The sequence below is a fragment of the Neofelis nebulosa genome, chromosome X (assembly GCF_028018385.1).
Source record: "Neofelis nebulosa isolate mNeoNeb1 chromosome X, mNeoNeb1.pri, whole genome shotgun sequence".
NCBI lineage: Eukaryota > Metazoa > Chordata > Mammalia > Carnivora > Felidae > Neofelis > Neofelis nebulosa.
The window spans coordinates 76,371,517-76,391,245 of NC_080800.1; positions in this window are offsets into that span (position 1 = coordinate 76,371,517).

The following is a 19,729-nucleotide window of genomic DNA, read 5'->3' on the forward strand; positions in this document are numbered from 1 at the left end:
TTTAGTTCTGCTGATTGTTTCCTTCACTGTGCAGAAGCTTTTTATTTTGATGAGGTCCCAGTAGTTCATTTATGCTTTTGTTTCCCTTGCCTCCAGAGACATGTTGAGTAAGAAATTGCTGCGGGCAAGATCAAAGAGGTTTTTGCCTGCTTTCTTTTCGAGAATTTTGATGGCTTCCTGTCTTACATCGAGGTCTTTCATCCATTTTGAATTTATTTTTATGTATGGTGTAAGAAAGTGGTCCAGGCTCATTCTTCTGCATGTTGCTGTCCAGTTTTCCCAGCACCGCTTGCTGAAGAGACTGTCTTTATTCCCTTGAATATTCTTTCCTGCTTTGTCCAAGACTAGTTGGCCATACGTTTGTGCGCCCATTTCTGAGTTCCCTTTTCTGTTCCATTGATCTGTTTTTTAATATGAAATTTATTGTCAAATTGGTTTCCATACAACACCCAGTGCTCATCCCAAAAGATGCCCTCTTCAATACCAATCACCCCCCCCCACTTTCCCACCCCCCCATCAGCCCTCAGTTTGTTCTCAGTTTTTAAGACTCTCTTATGCTTTGTCTCTCTCCCATTCTAACCTCTCTCTTTTTTTTTCCTTCCCCTCCTCCATGGGTTCCTGTTAAGTTTCTCAGGATCCTCATAAGAGTGAAAACACATGGTATCTGTCTTTCTCTGTATGGCTTATTTCACTTAGCAGTGTCTTTTCTTGTGCCATTGCCATATTGTCTTGATGATTACAGTTTTGTAGTATATAGCTGGAAGTCTGGGATTGTGATGTCTCCCACTTTGGTTTACTTTTTCAAGATCGCTTTGGCTATTCTGCATCTTTTCTGGTTCCATACAAATTTTAGGATTATTTGTTCTACCTCTGTGAAGAATGCTGGTGTTATTTTGATAGGGATTGCATTGAATATGTAGATTTCTTTGGGTAGCATAGACATTTTAACAATATTTGTTCTTCCTATCCAGGAGCATGGAATATTTTTCCATTTTTGGTGTCTTCTTCAATTTCTTTCATAAGATTTCTATAGTTTCAGCATATAGATTTTTCACCTCTTTGGTTACATTTATTCCTAGGTATTTTATGTTTTTTTGTGCAACTGTAAATGGGATCGATTCCTTGATTTCTCTTTCTGTCACTTCATTGTTGGTGTATAGGAATGCAACTTATTTCTGTGCATTTATTTTATATCCTGAAACTTTGCTGAGTTCATAAATCAGTTCTAGAAGTTTTTTGGTGGAATCTTTTGGGTTTTTCATATGGAATATCATGTCATCTGCAAAGAGTGAAAGTTTGACCTCCTCCTGGCTGATTTGAATACTTTTTATTTCTCTGTGTTGTCTGATTGCAGAGGCTAAGATTTGCAATACTGTGTTGAATAACAGTGGTGAGAGTGGACATCCCTGTATTCTTCTGCCCTTAGGGGGAAAGCTCTCAGTTTTTCCCCATTGAGGTTGATATTAGCGTTGGGTTGTTCATATATGGTTTTTATGATCTCGAGGTATGCTTCTTCTATCCCTACTTTCTTGAGGGTTTTTATTAAGAAAGGATGCTGTATTTGTCAAATGCTTTCTCTGCATCTATTGAAAGTATCATATGGTTCTTGCCCTTTCTTTTATTGATGTGATGAATCACGTTAATTGTTTTGTGGATATTGAATCAGACCTGCATCCCAGGTATAAATCCCACTTGGTCGTGGTGAATAATTTTTTTTAATGTATTGTTGGATCTGGTTGGCTAATATCTTGTTGAGGTTTTTTGCATCCATGTTCATCAGGGAAATTGGTCTCTAGTTCTCCTTTTTAGTGGGGTCTCTGTCTGGTTTTGGAATCAAGGTAATGCTGGCTTCATAGAAAGTGTTTGGAAGTTTTCCTTCCATTTCTATTTTTTGGAGCAGTTTCATGAGAATAGGTATTAACTCTTCCTTAAATGTTTGGTAGAATTCCCTTGGAAATCCATATGGCCCTGGACTCTGGTTTTTTGGCAGATTTTTTATTACTAATTCGATTTCCTTACTGGTTATGGGTCTGTTCAAATTTTCTATTTCTTCCTGTTTCAGTTTGGTAGTTTGTGTGTTTCTAGGAATTTGTCCATTTCTTCCAGATTTCCCATATTATTGTCATAAAATTGCTCATAATATTCTCTTATTATTGTTTTTACTTATGCTGTGTTGGATCTCTCCTCTTTCATTCTTGATTTTATTTATTTGGGTCCTTTCATTTTTCTTCTTGATCAAACTGGAAAGTGGTTTATCAATTTTGTTAATTCTTTCAAAGAACCAGCTTCTGGTCTCATTGATCTTTTCTACTGTTTTTGTTTGTTTGTTTGTTTGTTTGTTTTTGGTTTCGATAGTATTAATTTCTGCTCTAATCTTTATTATTTCCTGTCTTCTGCTGGTTTTGGGTTTTATTTGCTGTTCTTTTTCCAGCTCCTTAAAGCGTAAGGTTAGATTCTGTATCTGAGACCTTTCTTCCTTCTTTAAGAAGGCCTGGATTGCTATATACTTTCCTCTTATGACCATCTTTCCTGCATCCAAGAAGTTTTGGGTTGTGGTGTTATAATTTTCATTGATTTCCATATACTTTTTAATTTCCTCCTTAACTGCTTGGTTAGACGATTCATTCTTTAGTAGTATGTTCTTCAGTCTCCAAGTATTTGTTTCCTTTCCAAATTTTTCTTGTGGTTGATTTCGAGTTTCATAGCGTTGTGGTCTGAAACTATGCACGGTATGATCTCCATCTTTTTGTACTTTCTGAGGCCTGATTTGTGTCCTAGTATGTGTTCTATTCTTGAGAACGTTCCATGTGCACTGGAGAATGTATATTCTGCTGCTTTAGGATGAAATGTTATGAATATATCTGTTAAGTCCATCTGGTCCAGTGTGTCATTCAAAGCCATTGTTTCCTTGTTGATTTTTTGATTAACTTATCTGTCCATTGCTCTGAGTGGGGTGTTGAAGTCTCCTACAGTTATGTTATTACTATCGATGAATACCTTTATGTTTGTATTTAATTGATTTATACATTTGGATGCTGTGACATTTGGCACATAAATGTTTACACTTGTTAGGTCTTCTTGGTGGATAGACCACTTGATTATGATATAATGCCCTTCTGCATCTCTTGATACAGTCTTTATTTTAATGCCTAGATTGTCTGATATAAGTATCACTACTCTGGCTTTCTTTGTTGACCATTAGCATGATAGATGGTTCTCCAACCCCTTATTTTCAGTCTGAAGGTGACTTTAGGTCCAAAATGGGTCTCTTGTAAAGAGCATATAGATGGATCTTGTTTTCTTTTCCATTCTGCTACCCTTTGTCTTTTGATTGGAGCATTGAATCCATTGACGTTTAGAGTGAGTACTGAAAGATATGAATTTATTGCCATTATGATGCTTGTAGAGTCGGAGTTTCTGGTGGTGTTCTTTGGTCCATATATATATATATATATATATATTCATCTTTCCTCCCCTCAGAGAGTTCCCCTTAAAATTTCTTGTAGGCTGGTTTAGTAGTCACAAACTCCTTTAATTTTTGTTTGTCTGGGAAACTTTTTATCTCTCCTATTTTGAATGACAGCCTTTCTGGATAAATAATTCTTGGCTACATAATTTTCTGATTCAGCACACTGGATATATCCTGCGACTCCTTTCTGTCCTGCCAAGTTTCTGTGAATTGGTCTGCTGCAAACCTGATCTGTCTTCCCTTGTAGGTTAGGGACTTTTGTTCCCTTGCTGCTTTCATGATTCTCTCCTTGCCTGAGTATTATGTGAATTTGACTATGATATGCCTCGTTGATGGTTGTTTTTTGTTGAGTCTCATGTGGGTCCTCTGTGCTTCCAGGATTTTGATGTCTGTGCCTTTCTCCAGGTTAGGAAAGTTTTCCTCTATGATTTGCTCACATAACCCTTCTATCCCTTTTTCTCTCTCTTCTTCTTCTGGGACCCCTATGATTCTGATGTTCCTTTTTAATAAGTCCCTGATTTCTCTAATTCTTAAATCATGCTCTTTTGCCTTAATCTACCTCTTTTTTCTGCTTCATTATTCTCTATAAGTTTGTCCTCTATATCGCTGATTCTCTGTTCTGCCTCATCCATTCTTGCCGCCACTGCATCCATCCATGATTGCAGCTTAGTTATAGCATTTTTTATTTCATTCTACCTATTTTTTACTTCTTTAATGTCTTCAGAAAGGGATTCTAATCTATTTTTGACCCCAGCCAGTATTCTTATTATCGTGATTCTAAATTCTGGTTCAGACATCTTGCTTGTGTCTGTGTTGGTTAAATCCCTGCCTGTCATTTCTTCGTGCTTTTTCTTTTGGAGTCATTTTAAGGGAGAAAAAATAAAATTAAAAAAATATTAAAAGTAAAAAAAAATTAAAATTAAAAAATTAAACAGACACCCACACACAAAAATTGAATAAATGATTCTCGATCCTAGGTGTGTTTTTGTCTGGGTGTTGAAAGTGTTTTGACAGGTTAGAGGGGTAAAAAAAGGGGAGGAGAAAAAAAGGAAATCTCTTGAGAATTTTAAAAAATTAATACACAGAAGTTGACTAAAATGAGATCATGGAGGTAAAATAGAATTCGAAAAAAATATACACAGAAGTAAAGAATATAGTAGAAAAAATTAAAGTATTTTCATTAAAAATTAAAAATACAAATAGTCTATTTTCTTTTTTTATATTCTAGAAAAGAGAAATGAAAAAGTGAAAAAATACAGAAAAGGAAAAAGAAAAAAAGGAAGAAGGAAATTGTTTGAAAATTTGGAAAAGTGAATACACTGTAGTAGACTAAAATAAAATTATGGAAGTAAAGTAGAATTTCAAAAAATTACATAAAAGCCAAAAGTATAGTAAAAACTAAGAAAAATATTTTTAATAGAAATTGGACGTAAAAATGAAGTTTTTCTTTTTCTGCATTCAAGAAAAAGAAAAGAAATGGAAGGGGAAAAAATTTTAAAAAGGCTATTGTTTGAAACTTTGACAAGTTGAATACACTGAAGTAGACTAAAATAAAATGATGGAAGTAAAATAGAATTTGAAAAAAAAATACACAAAAGTAAGAAGTATAGTAATAAAAATTAAAGAAAAATATTTTTAATAAAAATTAATTTTTTCTCTTTCTGTATTCAAGAAAAAGAAATGTTAAAGAGAAAAAAATAAAAGAAACAAAATTGAATAGATGGACCTCCTAACAGATTGAAGTAGAACTTAAATTACTTTGTTTTCCCCTAGAGGTCAGTCTATGTTGCGCTTTATAGTCCATAAACTAAGCTGGCCGTGAGACTTGTGTCCTTGAAGAGCGAGGTTGGCCCAGTTGGGCGGGGCTCAGCATAACAGCTCTGCTTTCCACTAGAAGGTGCTGCTAGCTTACTGAGGTGGAGTGTTGTGGCGCTGGTAGGTGCATATGTGCATGCGCGGGAGTGGTGAAAATGGCGCCACCTAGCTACTCAGTTTGTTCTCCCAGATCAGCAATCACGCACCCATCTTCTGTCTTCAGCTGTCGTCCACTCCCTGCTTTTTCACTCTCTGTGACCAGACCCCAGGTAGGGCAGTACCTCTCTCCTGAGTTTCATCTCACATGCGGCTGCTTTCCCCAGCCCCTTAGACCTGTTCTGCCCCTCTGCAGGAGGGTCTCACTGAGCAATGGCTGAATGCTGGCTGCACCCAGGAATGCTTTCTGGACCCTGCTGCTACCGGTGCCCTGAGACTACGGCCAGGTGCCAGCCTGCCCCAGAAAAAGTTCACGAGATAGTGTAGCAGTAGCGTTTCAGAGATTATGGAAAATCAACACACATCTGGCACCAGGCTTCACCCTTAATGACCTTGCCCCAGCACCAGCAAATGTGGTCCCCTCTGGGGTCTGCTGGGACCAGGTGGCTTTAACAGTCTCTACCAAATGTCCTTCCAGCAGTGGAACTGCTTTTCCCCATGTGGCCCAAGATCCTCCCGGAACTCACTGTGTTCCTGGGGATTTGCCCTTCCCACCAGAGCACTGCCAGGTGTGGAGCTGCAGAGTTGCAGATCGTGCTCCCCTTGTTTACAGTCTTCTTGGAATTTAAACCCTCTCCTTTCTCCTTTCTCCCTTTTTAGTTTAAACCCTGCAGCTGTTTCCAATTTTGCACTTTCTCTCCAGCTGCTTTTGGGGAGGGGTGCTTTTCCAGTATTCTGCCCCACCCCCCATCTCTGTCCTCTCTCCACTCGGAAAAGCACTTCCCTTCCTGCACCTCTAGCTCCCAAAGTTCACTTCTTTGTGCTGTGTACCTGCTGAATTCTGTGGTTCAGGTTGTGAACATTGTTGTGTTAATCCTCCAGTCAGTTTTCTAGGTGTATAGGATGGTTTAGTGTTGGTGTGGCTGTATTTCATGGACGTGAGACACACAAAAAACTTCCATGCTGTTCTGCCATCTTGGCTCTTCTCCTATGCTTATTTATTTTTGAGACAGAAACAGAGCATGAGTGGGGAAAGGCAGAGAGAGAGAGAGAGAGAGAGAGAGAGAGAGAGATGTAGAATCTGAAGCAGGCTCTGGGCTTTGGGCTGTCAGCACAGAGCCGACATGGGGCTCAAACCCATGAACCATGAAATTATGACCTGAGCCAAAGTCAGAGGCCTAACCAACTGAGCCACCCAGATGCCCTGAAACTGAAATATTTTCTTACACCATATACCAGAATGGATTAAATATATAAATGTGACACCTAAACCATAAAAATCCTAGAAGAGAGCATAGGCAGTAATATCTCGGACATTACATAGCATAATTTTCCTTGATCTGTCTCCTGAGGCAAGGGAAACAAAAGCAAAAATAAACCTTTGGGGCTACATAAAAATAAAAGCTTCTGCAGAGCAAAGGAAACAAATAACAAAACTAAAATACAACCTACTAAATGGGATAATATACTTGCAAGTGACACATTCTGATGAGTTAAAATTTAAACTATATAAAGTTTGAAACTAAAATCTAAACTATATAAAGTGTGAAAACTCAACACCAAAAACCACAAATCATTTAAAAAATCAGAAGACATGAACATTTTTTTTCCAGAGAAGATGTACAGATGGTCAAAAAATACATGAAAAGATGCTCAATATCACTGAACATCAGAGAAATGCAAATAAAAATCATATAAAGATGTTACCTCACACTTACTAGGATGATTAAAATCAAAATCACAAGAAACAACAAGTATTGGCAAGATGGGGAAAAGTAGGAACTTTCATGTACTGTTAGTGGGATGCAAACACTGTGGAAAACAACATGGATATTACTCCAAAAATTAAAAACCAAATTAGCATATGATTCACTAATTCCAATACAAATCAAGGAATACAAAAAACACTAATTCAAAAAGATATGTGCACCCTATGTTTATTGCAGGATTATTTACAATAGCCAAATTATTAGAAGCCACCTAAGTGTTCATCAATAGATGAATGGATAAAAAGGAAATTTTGGGGACCCTAGGAAGATGGTGGTGGAATAGAAGGATTATTGTCCATCTTTTCTCATGAACACAACTAGATAATGATCAAAATATTCTAAATACCTCAGAAATCACCCTGAAGACTGACAGAGAAATCTCAATAAAGGGAAAGAAGAGGCCACCTTAAAGAAGGTAGGACATGTAGAGTCGTAATTGAGGGGAGAAATGTATCTTTGGTGCTGCAGAGGGGAAAAACCCCGTGGTCACAAAGAAAAGGAAAAGAGAGTAGAACACACAAGGGAATGCACAAGGAGAACATTATCCCAAAGTCATTGGCTTGGGGAAAAGAAATGAGACTGGATTTTGAGTTCTTGCAACCAGTGTGGCTTACAGCCTGGAGATTTAAACGTCAGCAGGCTTTTTGGGTGTTGAGTTTGGTAAGTTCTTTACAGATTTGAGATACTAACCCTTTATCTGTCATTTGTAAATATCTTCTCCCATTTCATCAGTTGCCTTTTAGTTTTAGGGTTTTTTTTTAAATTTTTTAAATGTTTCTTACTTTTGAGAGAGAGAGAGAGTGAGAGCAAGTGGGAGAGGGCAGAGACAGAGAAGGAGACACAGAATCTGATGCAGGATCCAGGCTCTGAACTGTCAGCACACAGACCAACATAAGGCTCAAACCCAGGAACCATGAGATCATGACCTGAGCCAAAGTCAGACGCTTAACTGACTGAGCCACCCAGACACCCAGTTGCCTTTTAGTTTTGCTTATGGTTTCTTTTGCTGTGCAGAAGCTTTTTATCTTGATGAAGTCCAAACTCCTCATTTTGCTTTGATTTCCGTTGCCTCCAGAGACACATCTAATAAGAGGTTGCTGTGGCTGAGGTACAAGAAGTTGAAGAAATGGACAGAGAGGTGAAAGAGGTTGAAGAAATGAGCAGAAGACACTAATAGATGCTTTTCCAAGGTAGAAATCCAGATGGCTATCAGACACATGAAAAACTGTTCAACATCACTCATCACCAGGGAAATACAAATCAAAACCATGATGAGATACCACCTCACACTTGTCAGAATGGCTAAAATTAACAATTCAGGAAACAACAGATGTTGGCAAGGATGCAGAAAAAGGGTAGCCTTCTTGCACTGTTGCTGGGAATGCAAGCTAGTGCAGCTACTCTGGGAAACAGTATGGAGGTTCTTCGAATTTTAAAAATAGAACTACCCTACAAGACAGCAACTGCACTAGTAGGCATTTATCCAAAGGATACAAAACTACTGACTTGAAGGGGCACATGAACCCCAGTGTTTATAGCAGCACTATGAAAAACAGCCAAATTATGGAAATATGGAAAGAGCCCAAATGCCTGTCGACTGATGAATAAATTAAGAAGAGGTGGGGTGTGGTGTGTGTGTGTGTGTGTGTGTGTGTGTGTGTGTAATGGAATATTACTCAGCAATCAAAAAGAATGAAATCTTGCCATTTGCAACAACGTGGGTTGAACTAGAGGGCATTATGCTAAATGAAATAAAGAAGTCCGAGAAAGAAAAATATCATATGAAATCATAATATGTGGAATTTAAGAAACAAAACAGATGAACATAAGGGAAGGGAAGTAAATAAAAGATAAAAACAGAGAGTGAAGCAAATCATGAGATTCTTAAATACAGAGGACAAACTGAGGATTGCTGGAGGGGAGATGGATAGAGGGTTGACTAAATGGGTTAGGGGCATTGAGGAGGGCACTTGTTGGGATGAGCACTGAGTGTTATATATAAGTAATGTATACTAAATTCTGCTCACTTCACTACTGTGAAGCCAATACTCACAGTATGTTAAGTAACTCGAATTAAAAAAAAAATTAGCAGGCTTGGCTTGGATAGAGGCCTGAAGGCACTGATCTACTCCTGGAGACAGAAGGAAAACAATCCAGGACAAGATGGCATGGAAATAATGATCTGAAGAACATTTGAGGCACTCAGTGGAGAGATTATTCACTCTTCTTGGAGCAAGTGCTTGAGTGGTAGAGTTCATGGAGAGGGACAAAAGAATTGGCTGGCACCATTCCCCTCCTCTGTCCTTCAGCATAAAAACAGAGCAAGCTGTGGGAAGCAGTGCAGGGTCCACACTGGCTAACTTGCTTACACTAAGCCCTACTGCCTTGCACTCCAGTGCAACTGTCCTCAGTTAAGCTTGCCTCAGTCCCTGTGTTGCAGGCCCCTCCCCCCAAATGGCAGAACAAACAGCCACCCACACAATGTCTCCCAACTAGAGATTTTTGCAGGGCCTCATATCTAGTGGACATAGTATCGGGTCTCATTTCACAAGTAGACCAGGGCACACCTACATTCTGGTCAAGGAACAAAGAGTGCCCAAGAGGCAAGTAGAGCCCCTACATATGACTGGCTGAAAGGATAAAGGAGCCAAAACACAAGAGCAGAGCACACACAGCACAAACCAGAGACACTCCTTGAAGTGCCAGGACCTGGGAAATACATGACCACTTCTTCATAAAGCCATTGCTTTCAGGAGCAGGAAATAAAATTGGATGTTTCCTCTTTTAAAAAGTTTATGTATTTATTATTTATTTTTAGGGAAAGAGAGAGAGAAGGGTAGGGGCAGAGAAAGAGGGAGAGAGAGAATTCCAAGCAGGGCAGAGACTGATGCAGGGCTCAAAACCACAAACCATGAGATCATGACATGAGCCAAAGTCGAGTCAGACGTTTAAAAGACTGAGCCACCCAGGTGCCCCCATAATTGGCTTCTCTAACACAGAGAAGATAGAGACTTGGACAAAATTCAAAAATAAGCAATTTATCCTAAATGAAATGATAAGATAAAGCCACAGCCAGAAATCAAAGTGAAATATAAGTAATATGCTTGATGGAGAATTTAAAGCAACAATCATAAGAATACTCACCAGGATTAAGAAAAGAATAGAACACACATCAGTGAAACTCTTACCATAGAGATCAAAGAGTTAAAAAATAATTAGAAATGAGGAATGCATCCATGCATACAAAGAATAAATATTGTTAAAATGTCAATACTCCTCATAGCAATCTACACATTCAATGCAATCCCAATCAAACTTGCACCAGCATTCTTCTCGAAGCCAGAACAAACAATCTTAAAATCTATATGGAACCACAAAAGACCCCGAATAGTCAAAGTAATATTGAAGAAGAAGACCAAAGCGGGAGGCATTACAGTCCCAGACTTTAACCTCTACTACAAAGCTGTAATCATCAAGACAGCATGGTATTGGCACAAAAACAGACACATCGACCAATGGAATAGAATAGAAACCCCAGAACTAGACCCACAAACGTATGGCAAACTCATCTTTGACAAAGCAGGAAAGAACATCCAATGGAAAAAAGACAGTCTCTTTAACAAATGGTGCTGGGAGAACTGGACAGCAACCTGCAGAAGGTTGAAACTAGACCACTTTCTCACACCATTCACAAAAATAAACTCAAAATGGATAAAGGACCTGAATGTGAGACAGGAAACCATCAAAACCTTAGAGGAGAAAGCAGGAAAAGACCTCTCTGACCTCAGCCGTAGCAATCTCTTACTCGACACATCCCCAAAGGCAAGGGAATTAAAAGCAAAAATGAATTACTGGGACCTTATGAAGATAAAAAGCTTCTGCACAGCAAAGGAAACAACCAACAAAACTAAAAGGCAACCAACGGAATGGGAAAAGATATTTGCAAATGACACATCGGACAAAGGGCTAGTATCCAAAGTCTATAAAGAGCTCATCAAACTCCACACCCGAAAAACAAATAACCCAGTGAAGAAATGGGCAGAAAACATGAATAGACACTTCTCTAAAGACGACATCCGGATGGCCAACAGGCACATGAAAAGATGTTCAAGAAAGAAAAAATTATTTTATGTTATTTTATTTTATTTTATTTTATTTTATTTTTGAAAATGAAAATTTTGTTTAAACAAAATATCATTAATGTAGAAGCTGAGAGAGTTTGACTAAGATCCATAATTTATTTTTTAATATGTTAACAATGTTAATGTTCTCTTTTCCATAATTTTATTATGGTTATTTATGGGAAGCTGGGTAAGGGGTACATGGTGCCTTTGTACTATTTTGCAAAATTTCTATTGCTTAAAATCACTTTAAAATTAATTTTTTTAATTAGTAATGAATGCACATGTAATTTATATGTTAATTATATATACAAATCCATCCAGATTTTTTATGGCTTCCTGTTACAATAGGTTATAGTAGAATATAGCCACACTAGTGATTCCAAAACTTTTGAATTTTGTAGACCGAAAGGTGTACACTCACAAATTGAGGGATAAAAATTATGCAACTAAGTTTTAATTTTGTCAAGTAAAGTGCTTTAAAATATAAAACACTTTGAGCAGCCAGGTGGCTCAGTTGAGCATCTGGCTCTTGATTTCACCTCATGTCATTTTTCCAGGGTTGTGGGATGGAGTCCCATGTCTGGCTCCATCCTGAGAGTGGAATCTGCTTGAGATACTGTCTCTCTCTCTCTATCCCTCTGCCCCCCTCCCCCACTCCTACTCTCTCTTAAAATAATAATAAAAAAATTAACTCTCATTCTTCAAAAAAGTAATTAAAAAATAAATTATGAAGGATTGGATACCATGAAAAAGTCATCTTTTGTTCTTTAACCACTCATTATGAAAAATTTCAAACATATTGCAACGTAGAAAGAATAGTGAAAGGGACTTCCATGTACCTATATCAGTCTTCAACAGTTATCACTTAATGGACAACCTTGTCTCATAAATATCTTCACTGATTTCTCTATTCCTCATACAACAAAGCATTTTGAAGAAGATGGCAAATATTGCATCATTTCATTTGTAAACATTTCAGTACATAACTCAAAAAGGTGAGTCATTTTTAAAGTGTATCATATTATTATCTCACTCAAAAGTAACAATAATCTTTACTATCAACTATTCAATATTCAATTTTCTTAGTTCTTTTCTTCTTAATATGCAGAATTTATTCAAATTATAATCTAAAGGCTATGAATTATAGTTAATTGACATAACTCTTGTGTCTTCTTTAATCTGTCGCTTTCTCATCTCGTGTATTTTTTCCTTTGAAATCTATACGTTGAAAAGTATAGTCACTTGCCATAATATTTTCCTTCTTTCTGGATATTTTTATTGTAATTTAACAGGTTTCTCAGAGCTTATTTTTTTAAGATATTAGTTAATTCTAGAGAATAGATCAGATACAAGTTAAGGTTTATAACATGAGTACTTCATGAGTGGAGTTGTGTATTTCCATTGAAAAACACCTAATTTCTCAAGTTCTCAATTTTGGTAGTGTTAAAATTGATCTGTGATTTTAAGGTGTCATTAGCTTCCTTCACTTACTGTAAAGTTCCCCATCAGCTTTTCACCTGGTGAGTTTAGCAAATATTGATAATTGTCACCTAGATCTGTTCTTTTATCATGGATTTCAAACCAGTAATATTTTAATTTTATATTATTGTTTCATTTAGATAAATACATCTATAAAAACATTTCTGATAAACCTTTTTTTAATTGATTAACTTGGGGCATATTTAATTCAAGAAAGACAAGATAAAGACTTGGGGATAATATGTTTATTACTCAGCATTTCAAAGTTAATGTTTAAAAATATTTTGAGGAGAGTTCCGGAAGATGGCGGCGTAGGAGGACGCTGGGCTCACCGCGCGTCCTGCTGATCACTTAGATTCCACCTACACCTGCCTAAAGAACCCAGAAAACCGCCAGAGGATTAGCAGAATGGAGTCTCCGGAGCCAAGCGCAGACGAGAGGCCCACGGAAGAGGGTAGGAAGGGCGGCGAGGCGGTGCGCGCTCCATGGACTGGCGGGAGGGAGCCGGGGCGGAGGGGCGGCTCGCCGGCCAAGCAGAGCCCCCGAGTCGGGCTGGCAAAAGCGGAGGGGCCGGACAGACTGTGTTCCGACAGCAAGCGTGACTTAGCGTCTGGGAGGTCATAAGTTAACAGCTCTGCTCAGAAAGCGGGAAGGCTGGAGGACAAAGGGAGGGAGAGCTGCTGAGCCCCCGGACGGCAGAGCTCAGCTTGGCGGGGAACAAAGGCGCTCGCCAGCGCCATCTTCCCCGCCCATCACCCAGCCAAAATCCCAAAGGGAACCAGTTCCTGCCAGGGAACTTGCTCGCTCCACGCAAACACCCAACTCTGTGCTTCTGCGGAGCCAAACCTCCGGCAGCGGATCTGACTCCCTCCCGCTGCCACAGGGCCCCTCCTGAAGTGGATCACCTAAGGAGAAGCGAGCTAAGCCTGCCCCTCCCGCCCCCGTGCACCTTGCCTACCCACCCCAGCTAATACGCCAGATCCCCAGCACCACAAGTCTGGCAGTGTGCAAGTAGACCAGACGGGCCACACCACACCACTGTGAATCCCGCCCCTAGGAGAGGGGAAGAGAAGGCACACACCAGTCTGACTATGGCCCCAGCGGTGGGCTGGGGGCAGACATCAGGTCGGACTGCGGCCCCGCCCACCAACTCCAGTTATACACCACAGCACGGGGGAAGTGCCCTGCGGGTCCTCACCACTCCAGGGACTATCCAAAATGACCAAACGGAAGAATTCCCCTCAGAAGAATCTCCAGGAAATAACAACAGCTAATGAACTGATCAAAAAGGATTTAAATAATATAACACAAAGTGAATTTAGAATAATAGTCATAAAATTAATCGCTGGGCTTGAAAACAGTATACAGGACAGCAGAGAATCTCTTGCGACAGAGATCAAGGGACTAAGGAACAGTCACGAGGAGCTGAAAAACGCTTTAAACGAAATGCAAAACAAAATGGAAACCACCACGGCTCGGATTGAAGAGGCAGAGGAGAGAATAGGTGAACTAGAAGATAAAGTTATGGAGAAAGAGGAAGCTGAAAGAAAGAGAGATAAAAAAATCCAGGAGTATGAGGGGAAAATTAGAGAACTAAGTGATACACTAAAAAGAAATAATATACGCATAATTGGTATCCCAGAGGAGGAAGAGAGAGGGAAAGGTGCTGAAGGGGTACTTGAAGAAATTATAGCTGAGAACTTCCCTGAACTGGGGAAGGAAAAAGGCATTGAAATCCAAGAGGCACAGAGAACTCCCTTCAGACGTAACTTGAATCGATCTTCTGCACGACATATCATAGTGAAACTGGCAAAATACAAGGATAAAGAGAAAATTCTGAAAGCAGCAAGGGATAAACGTGCCCTCACATATAAAGGGAGACCTATAAGACTCGTGACTGATCTCTCCTTTGAAACTTGGCAGGCCAGAAAGGCTTGGCACGATATCTTCAGTGTGCTAAACAGAAAAAATATGCAGCCGAGAATCCTTTATCCAGCAAGTCTGTCATTTAGAATAGAAGGAGAGATAAAGGTCTTCCCAAACAAACAAAAACTGAAGGAATTTGTCACCACGAAACCAGCCCTACAAGAGATCCTAAGGGGGATCCTGTGAGACAAAGTACCAGAGACATCACTACAAGCATAAAACATACAGACATCACAATGACTCTAAACCCGTATCTTTCTATAATAACACTGAATGTAAATGGATTAAATGCGCCAACCAAAAGACATAGGGTATTAGAATGGATAAAAAAACAAGACCCATCTATTTGCTGTCTACAAGAGACTCATTTGAGATCTGAGGACACCTTTAGATTGAGAGTGAGGGGATGGAGAACTATTTATCATGCTACTGGAAGCCAAAAGAAAGCTGGAGTAGCCATACTTATATCAGACAAACTAGACTTTAAATTAAAGGCTGTAACAAGAGATGAAGAAGGGCATTATATAATAATTACAGGTTCTATCCATCAGGAAGAGCTAACAATTATAAATGTCTATGCGCCAAATAACGGAGCCCCCAGATATATAAAACAGTTACTCATAAACATAAGCAACCTTATTGATAAGAATGTGGTCATTGCAGGGGACTTTAACACCCCACTTACAGAAATGGATAGATCATCTAGACACACAGTCAATAAAGAAACAAGGGCCCTGAATGATACATTGGATCAGATGGACTTGACAGATATATTTAGAACTCTGCATCCCAAAGCAACAGAATATACTTTCTTCTCGAGTGCACATGGAACATTCTCCAAGATAGATCATATACTGGGTCACAAAACAGCCCTTCATAAGTTTACAAGAATTGAAATTATACCATGCATACTTTCAGACCACAATGCTATGAAGCTTGAAATCAACCACAGGAAAAAGTCTGGAAAACCTCCAAAAGCATGGAGGTTAAAGAACACCCTACTAACGAATGAGTGGGTCAACCAGGCAATTAGAGAAGAAATTAAAAAATATATGGAAACAAACGAAAATGAAAATACAACAATCCAAACGCTTTGGGACGCAGCGAAGGCAGTCCTGAGAGGAAAATAGATTGCAATCCAGGTCTATCTCAAGAAACAAGAACAATCCCAAATACAAAATCTAACAGCACACCTAAAGGAAATAGAAGCAGAACAGCAAAGGCAGCCTAAACCCAGCAGAAGAAGAGAAATAATAAAGATCAGAGCAGAAATAAACAATATAGAATCTAAAAAAACTGTAGAGCAGATCAACGAAACCAAGAGTTGGTTTTTTGAAAAAATAAACAAAATTGACAAACCTCTAGCCAGGCTTCTCAAAAAGAAAAGGGAGATGACCCAAATAGATAAAATCATGAATGAAAATGGAATTATTACAACCAATCCCTCAGAGATACAAACAATTATCAGGGAATACTATGAAAAATTATATGCCAACAAATTGGACAACCTGGAAGAAATGGACAAATTCCTAAACACCCACACTCTTCCAAAACTCAATCAGGAGGAAATAGAAAGCTTGAACAGACCCATAACCAGCGAAGAAATTGAATCGGTTATCAAAAATCTCCCAACAAATAAGAGTCCAGGACCAGATGGCTTCCCAGGGGAGTTCTACCAGACGTTTAAAGCAGAGATAATACCTATCCTTCTCAAGCTATTCCAAGAAATAGAAAAGGAAGGAAAACTTCCAGACTCATTCTATGAAGCCAGTATTACTTTGATTCCTAAACCAGACAGAGACCCAGTAAAAAAAGAGAACTACAGGCCAATATCCCTGATGAATATGGATGCAAAAATTCTCAATAAGATACTAGCAAATCGAATTCAACAGCATATAAAAAGAATTATTCACCATGATCAAGTGGGATTCATTCCTGGGATGCAGGGCTGGTTCAACATTCGCAAATCGATCAACGTGATACATCACATTAACAAAAAAAAGAGAAGAACCATATGATCCTGTCAATCGATGCAGAAAAGGCCTTTGACACAATCCAGCACCCTTTCTTAATAAAAACCCTTGAGAAAGTCGGGATAGAAGGAACATACTTAAAGATCATAAAAGCCATTTATGAAAAGCCCACAGCTAACATCATCCTCAATGGGGAAAAACTGAGAGCTTTTTCCCTGAGATCAGGAACACGACATGGATGCCCACTCTCACCGCTGTTGTTTAATATAGTGCTGGAAGTTCTAGCATCAGCAATCAGACAACAAAAGGAAATCAAAGGCATCCAAATTGGTAAAGATGAAGTCAAGCTTTCGCTTTTTGCAGATGACATGATATTATACATGGAAAATCCGATAGACTCCACCAAAAGTCTGCTAGAACTGATACATGAATTCAGCAAAGTTGCCGGATACAAAATCAATGTACAGAAATCAGTTGCATTCTTATACACTAACAATGAAGCAACAGAAAGACAAATAAAGAAACTGATCCCATTCACAATTGCACCAAGAAGCATAAAATACCTAGGAATAAATCTAACCAAAGATGTAAAAGATCTGTATGCTGAAAACTATAGAAAGCTTATGCAGGTAATTGAAGAAGATATAAAGAAATGGAAAGACATTCCCTGCTCATGGATTGGAAGAATAAATATTGTCAAAATGTCAATACTACCCAAAGCTATCTACACATTCAATGCAATCCCAATCAAAATTGCACCAGCATTCTTCTCGAAACTAGAACAAGCAATCCTAAAATTCATATGGAACCACAAAAGGCCCCAAATAGCCAAAGTAATTTTGAAGAAGAAGACCAAAGCAGGAGGCATCACAATCCCAGACTTTAGCCTCTACTACAAAGCTGTCATCATCAAGACAGCATGGTATTGGCATAAAAACAGACACATAGACCAATGGAATCGAATAGAAACCCCAGAACTAGACCCACAAACGTATGGCCAACTCATTTTTGACAAAGCAGGAAAGAACATCCAATGGAAAAAAGACAGTCTCTTTAACAAATGGTGCTGGGAGAACTGGACAGCAACATGCAGAAGGTTGAAACTAGACCACTTTCTCACACCATTCACAAAAATAAACTCAAAATGGATAAAGGACCTGAATGTGAGACAGGAAACCATCAAAACCTTAGAGGAGAAAGCAGGAAAAGACCTCTCTGACCTCAGCCGTAGCAATCTCTTACTCGGCACATCCCCAAAGGCAAGGGAATTAAAAGCAAAAGTGAATTACTGGGACCTTATGAAGATAAAAAGCTTCTGCACAGCAAAGGAAACAACCAACAAAACTAAAAGGCAACCAACGGAATGGGAAAAGATATTTGCAAATGACACATCGGACAAAGGGCTAGTATCCAAAATCTATAAAGAGCTCATCAAACTCCACACCCGAAAAACAAATAACCCAGTGAAGAAATGGGCAGAAAACATGAATAGACACTTCTCTAAAGAAGACATCCGGATGGCCAACAGGCACATGAAAAGATGTTCAACGTCGCTCCTCATCAGGGAAATACAAATCAAAACCACACTCAGATACCACCTCACGCCAGTCAGAGTGGCCAAAATGAAGAAATCAGGAGACTATAGATGCTGGAGAGGATGTGGAGAGACGGGAACCCTCTTGCACTGTTGGTGGGAATGCAAATTGGTGCAGCCGCTCTGGAAAGCAGTGTGGAGGTTCCTCAGAAAATTAAAAATAGACCTACCCTATGACCCAGCAATAGCACTGCTAGGAATTTATCCAAGGGATACAGGAGTACTGATGCATAGGGGCACTTGTACCCCAATGTTTATAGCAGCACTCTCAACAATAGCCAAATTCTGGAAAGAGCCTAAATGTCCATCAACTGATGAATGGATAAAGAAATTGTGGTTTATACACACAATGGAATACTATGTGGCAATGAGAAAGAATGAAATATGGCCTTTTGTAGCAACGTGGATGGAACTGGAGAGTGTGATGCTAAGTGAAATAAGCCATACAGAGAAAGACAGATACCATATGGTTTCACTCTTATGTGGATCCTGAGAAACTTAACAGAAACCCATGGGGGAGGGGAAGGGAAAAAAAAAAAAGAGGTTAGAGTGGGAGAGAGCCAAAGCATAAGAGACTGTTAAAAACTGAGAACAAACTGAGGGTTGATGGGGGGTGGGAGGGAGGGTAGGGTGGGTGATGTGTATTGAGGAGGGCACCTTTTGGGATGAGCACTGGGTGTTGTATGGAAACCAATTTGACAGTAAATTTCATATATTAATAAATAAATAAATAAATAAATAAATAAATAAAAACAAAAAAAACAAAAAAACAAAAACAAAATACTACTGCTGATTGACAACTCATCTAGTCACCCAAGATGACTGATTGAGATGCACAATGAGATTCATGTTTTCATGTAGGGGCACCTGGGTGGCTCAGTTGGTTAAGCATCTGACTTAGGCTCAGGTCATGACCTCATGGTTGGTGAGTTTGAGATCCACATCCGGCTCTGTGCTGACAGCTCAGAGCCTGGAGCCTGCTTCAGATTCTCTGTCTCCTCTCTGTCCACCCCCCTCATGCTCTGTCTTTGTCAAAAATAAATATTAATTAAAAAATAAATAAATAAAAATAAAAATAAAAATATTTTGAAATCTGATTTTAATATAATTGATGTTACAATCATTTGAGTAATACTCTCTGGTTTAAAATAAATTATTTTATTTCCTTTCATTGATATATATATATATATATATATATATATATATATATATATACTATTCTCTTGTATTTAAAATCTTAATTCTTTGTGACAATATTATTTATTGGATTTATCTTACTTTCAAAATTACCAGTATTATTATTAATACATAATTACTAAAAGTGACCATAATTTCTTGTTAATTTGTGTCTGGACACTATTTACAAATTACTGTATTTTTAAAAAAGGCCTTTTCCAGGAGGAGTTTTAGATTCACAGAAACAT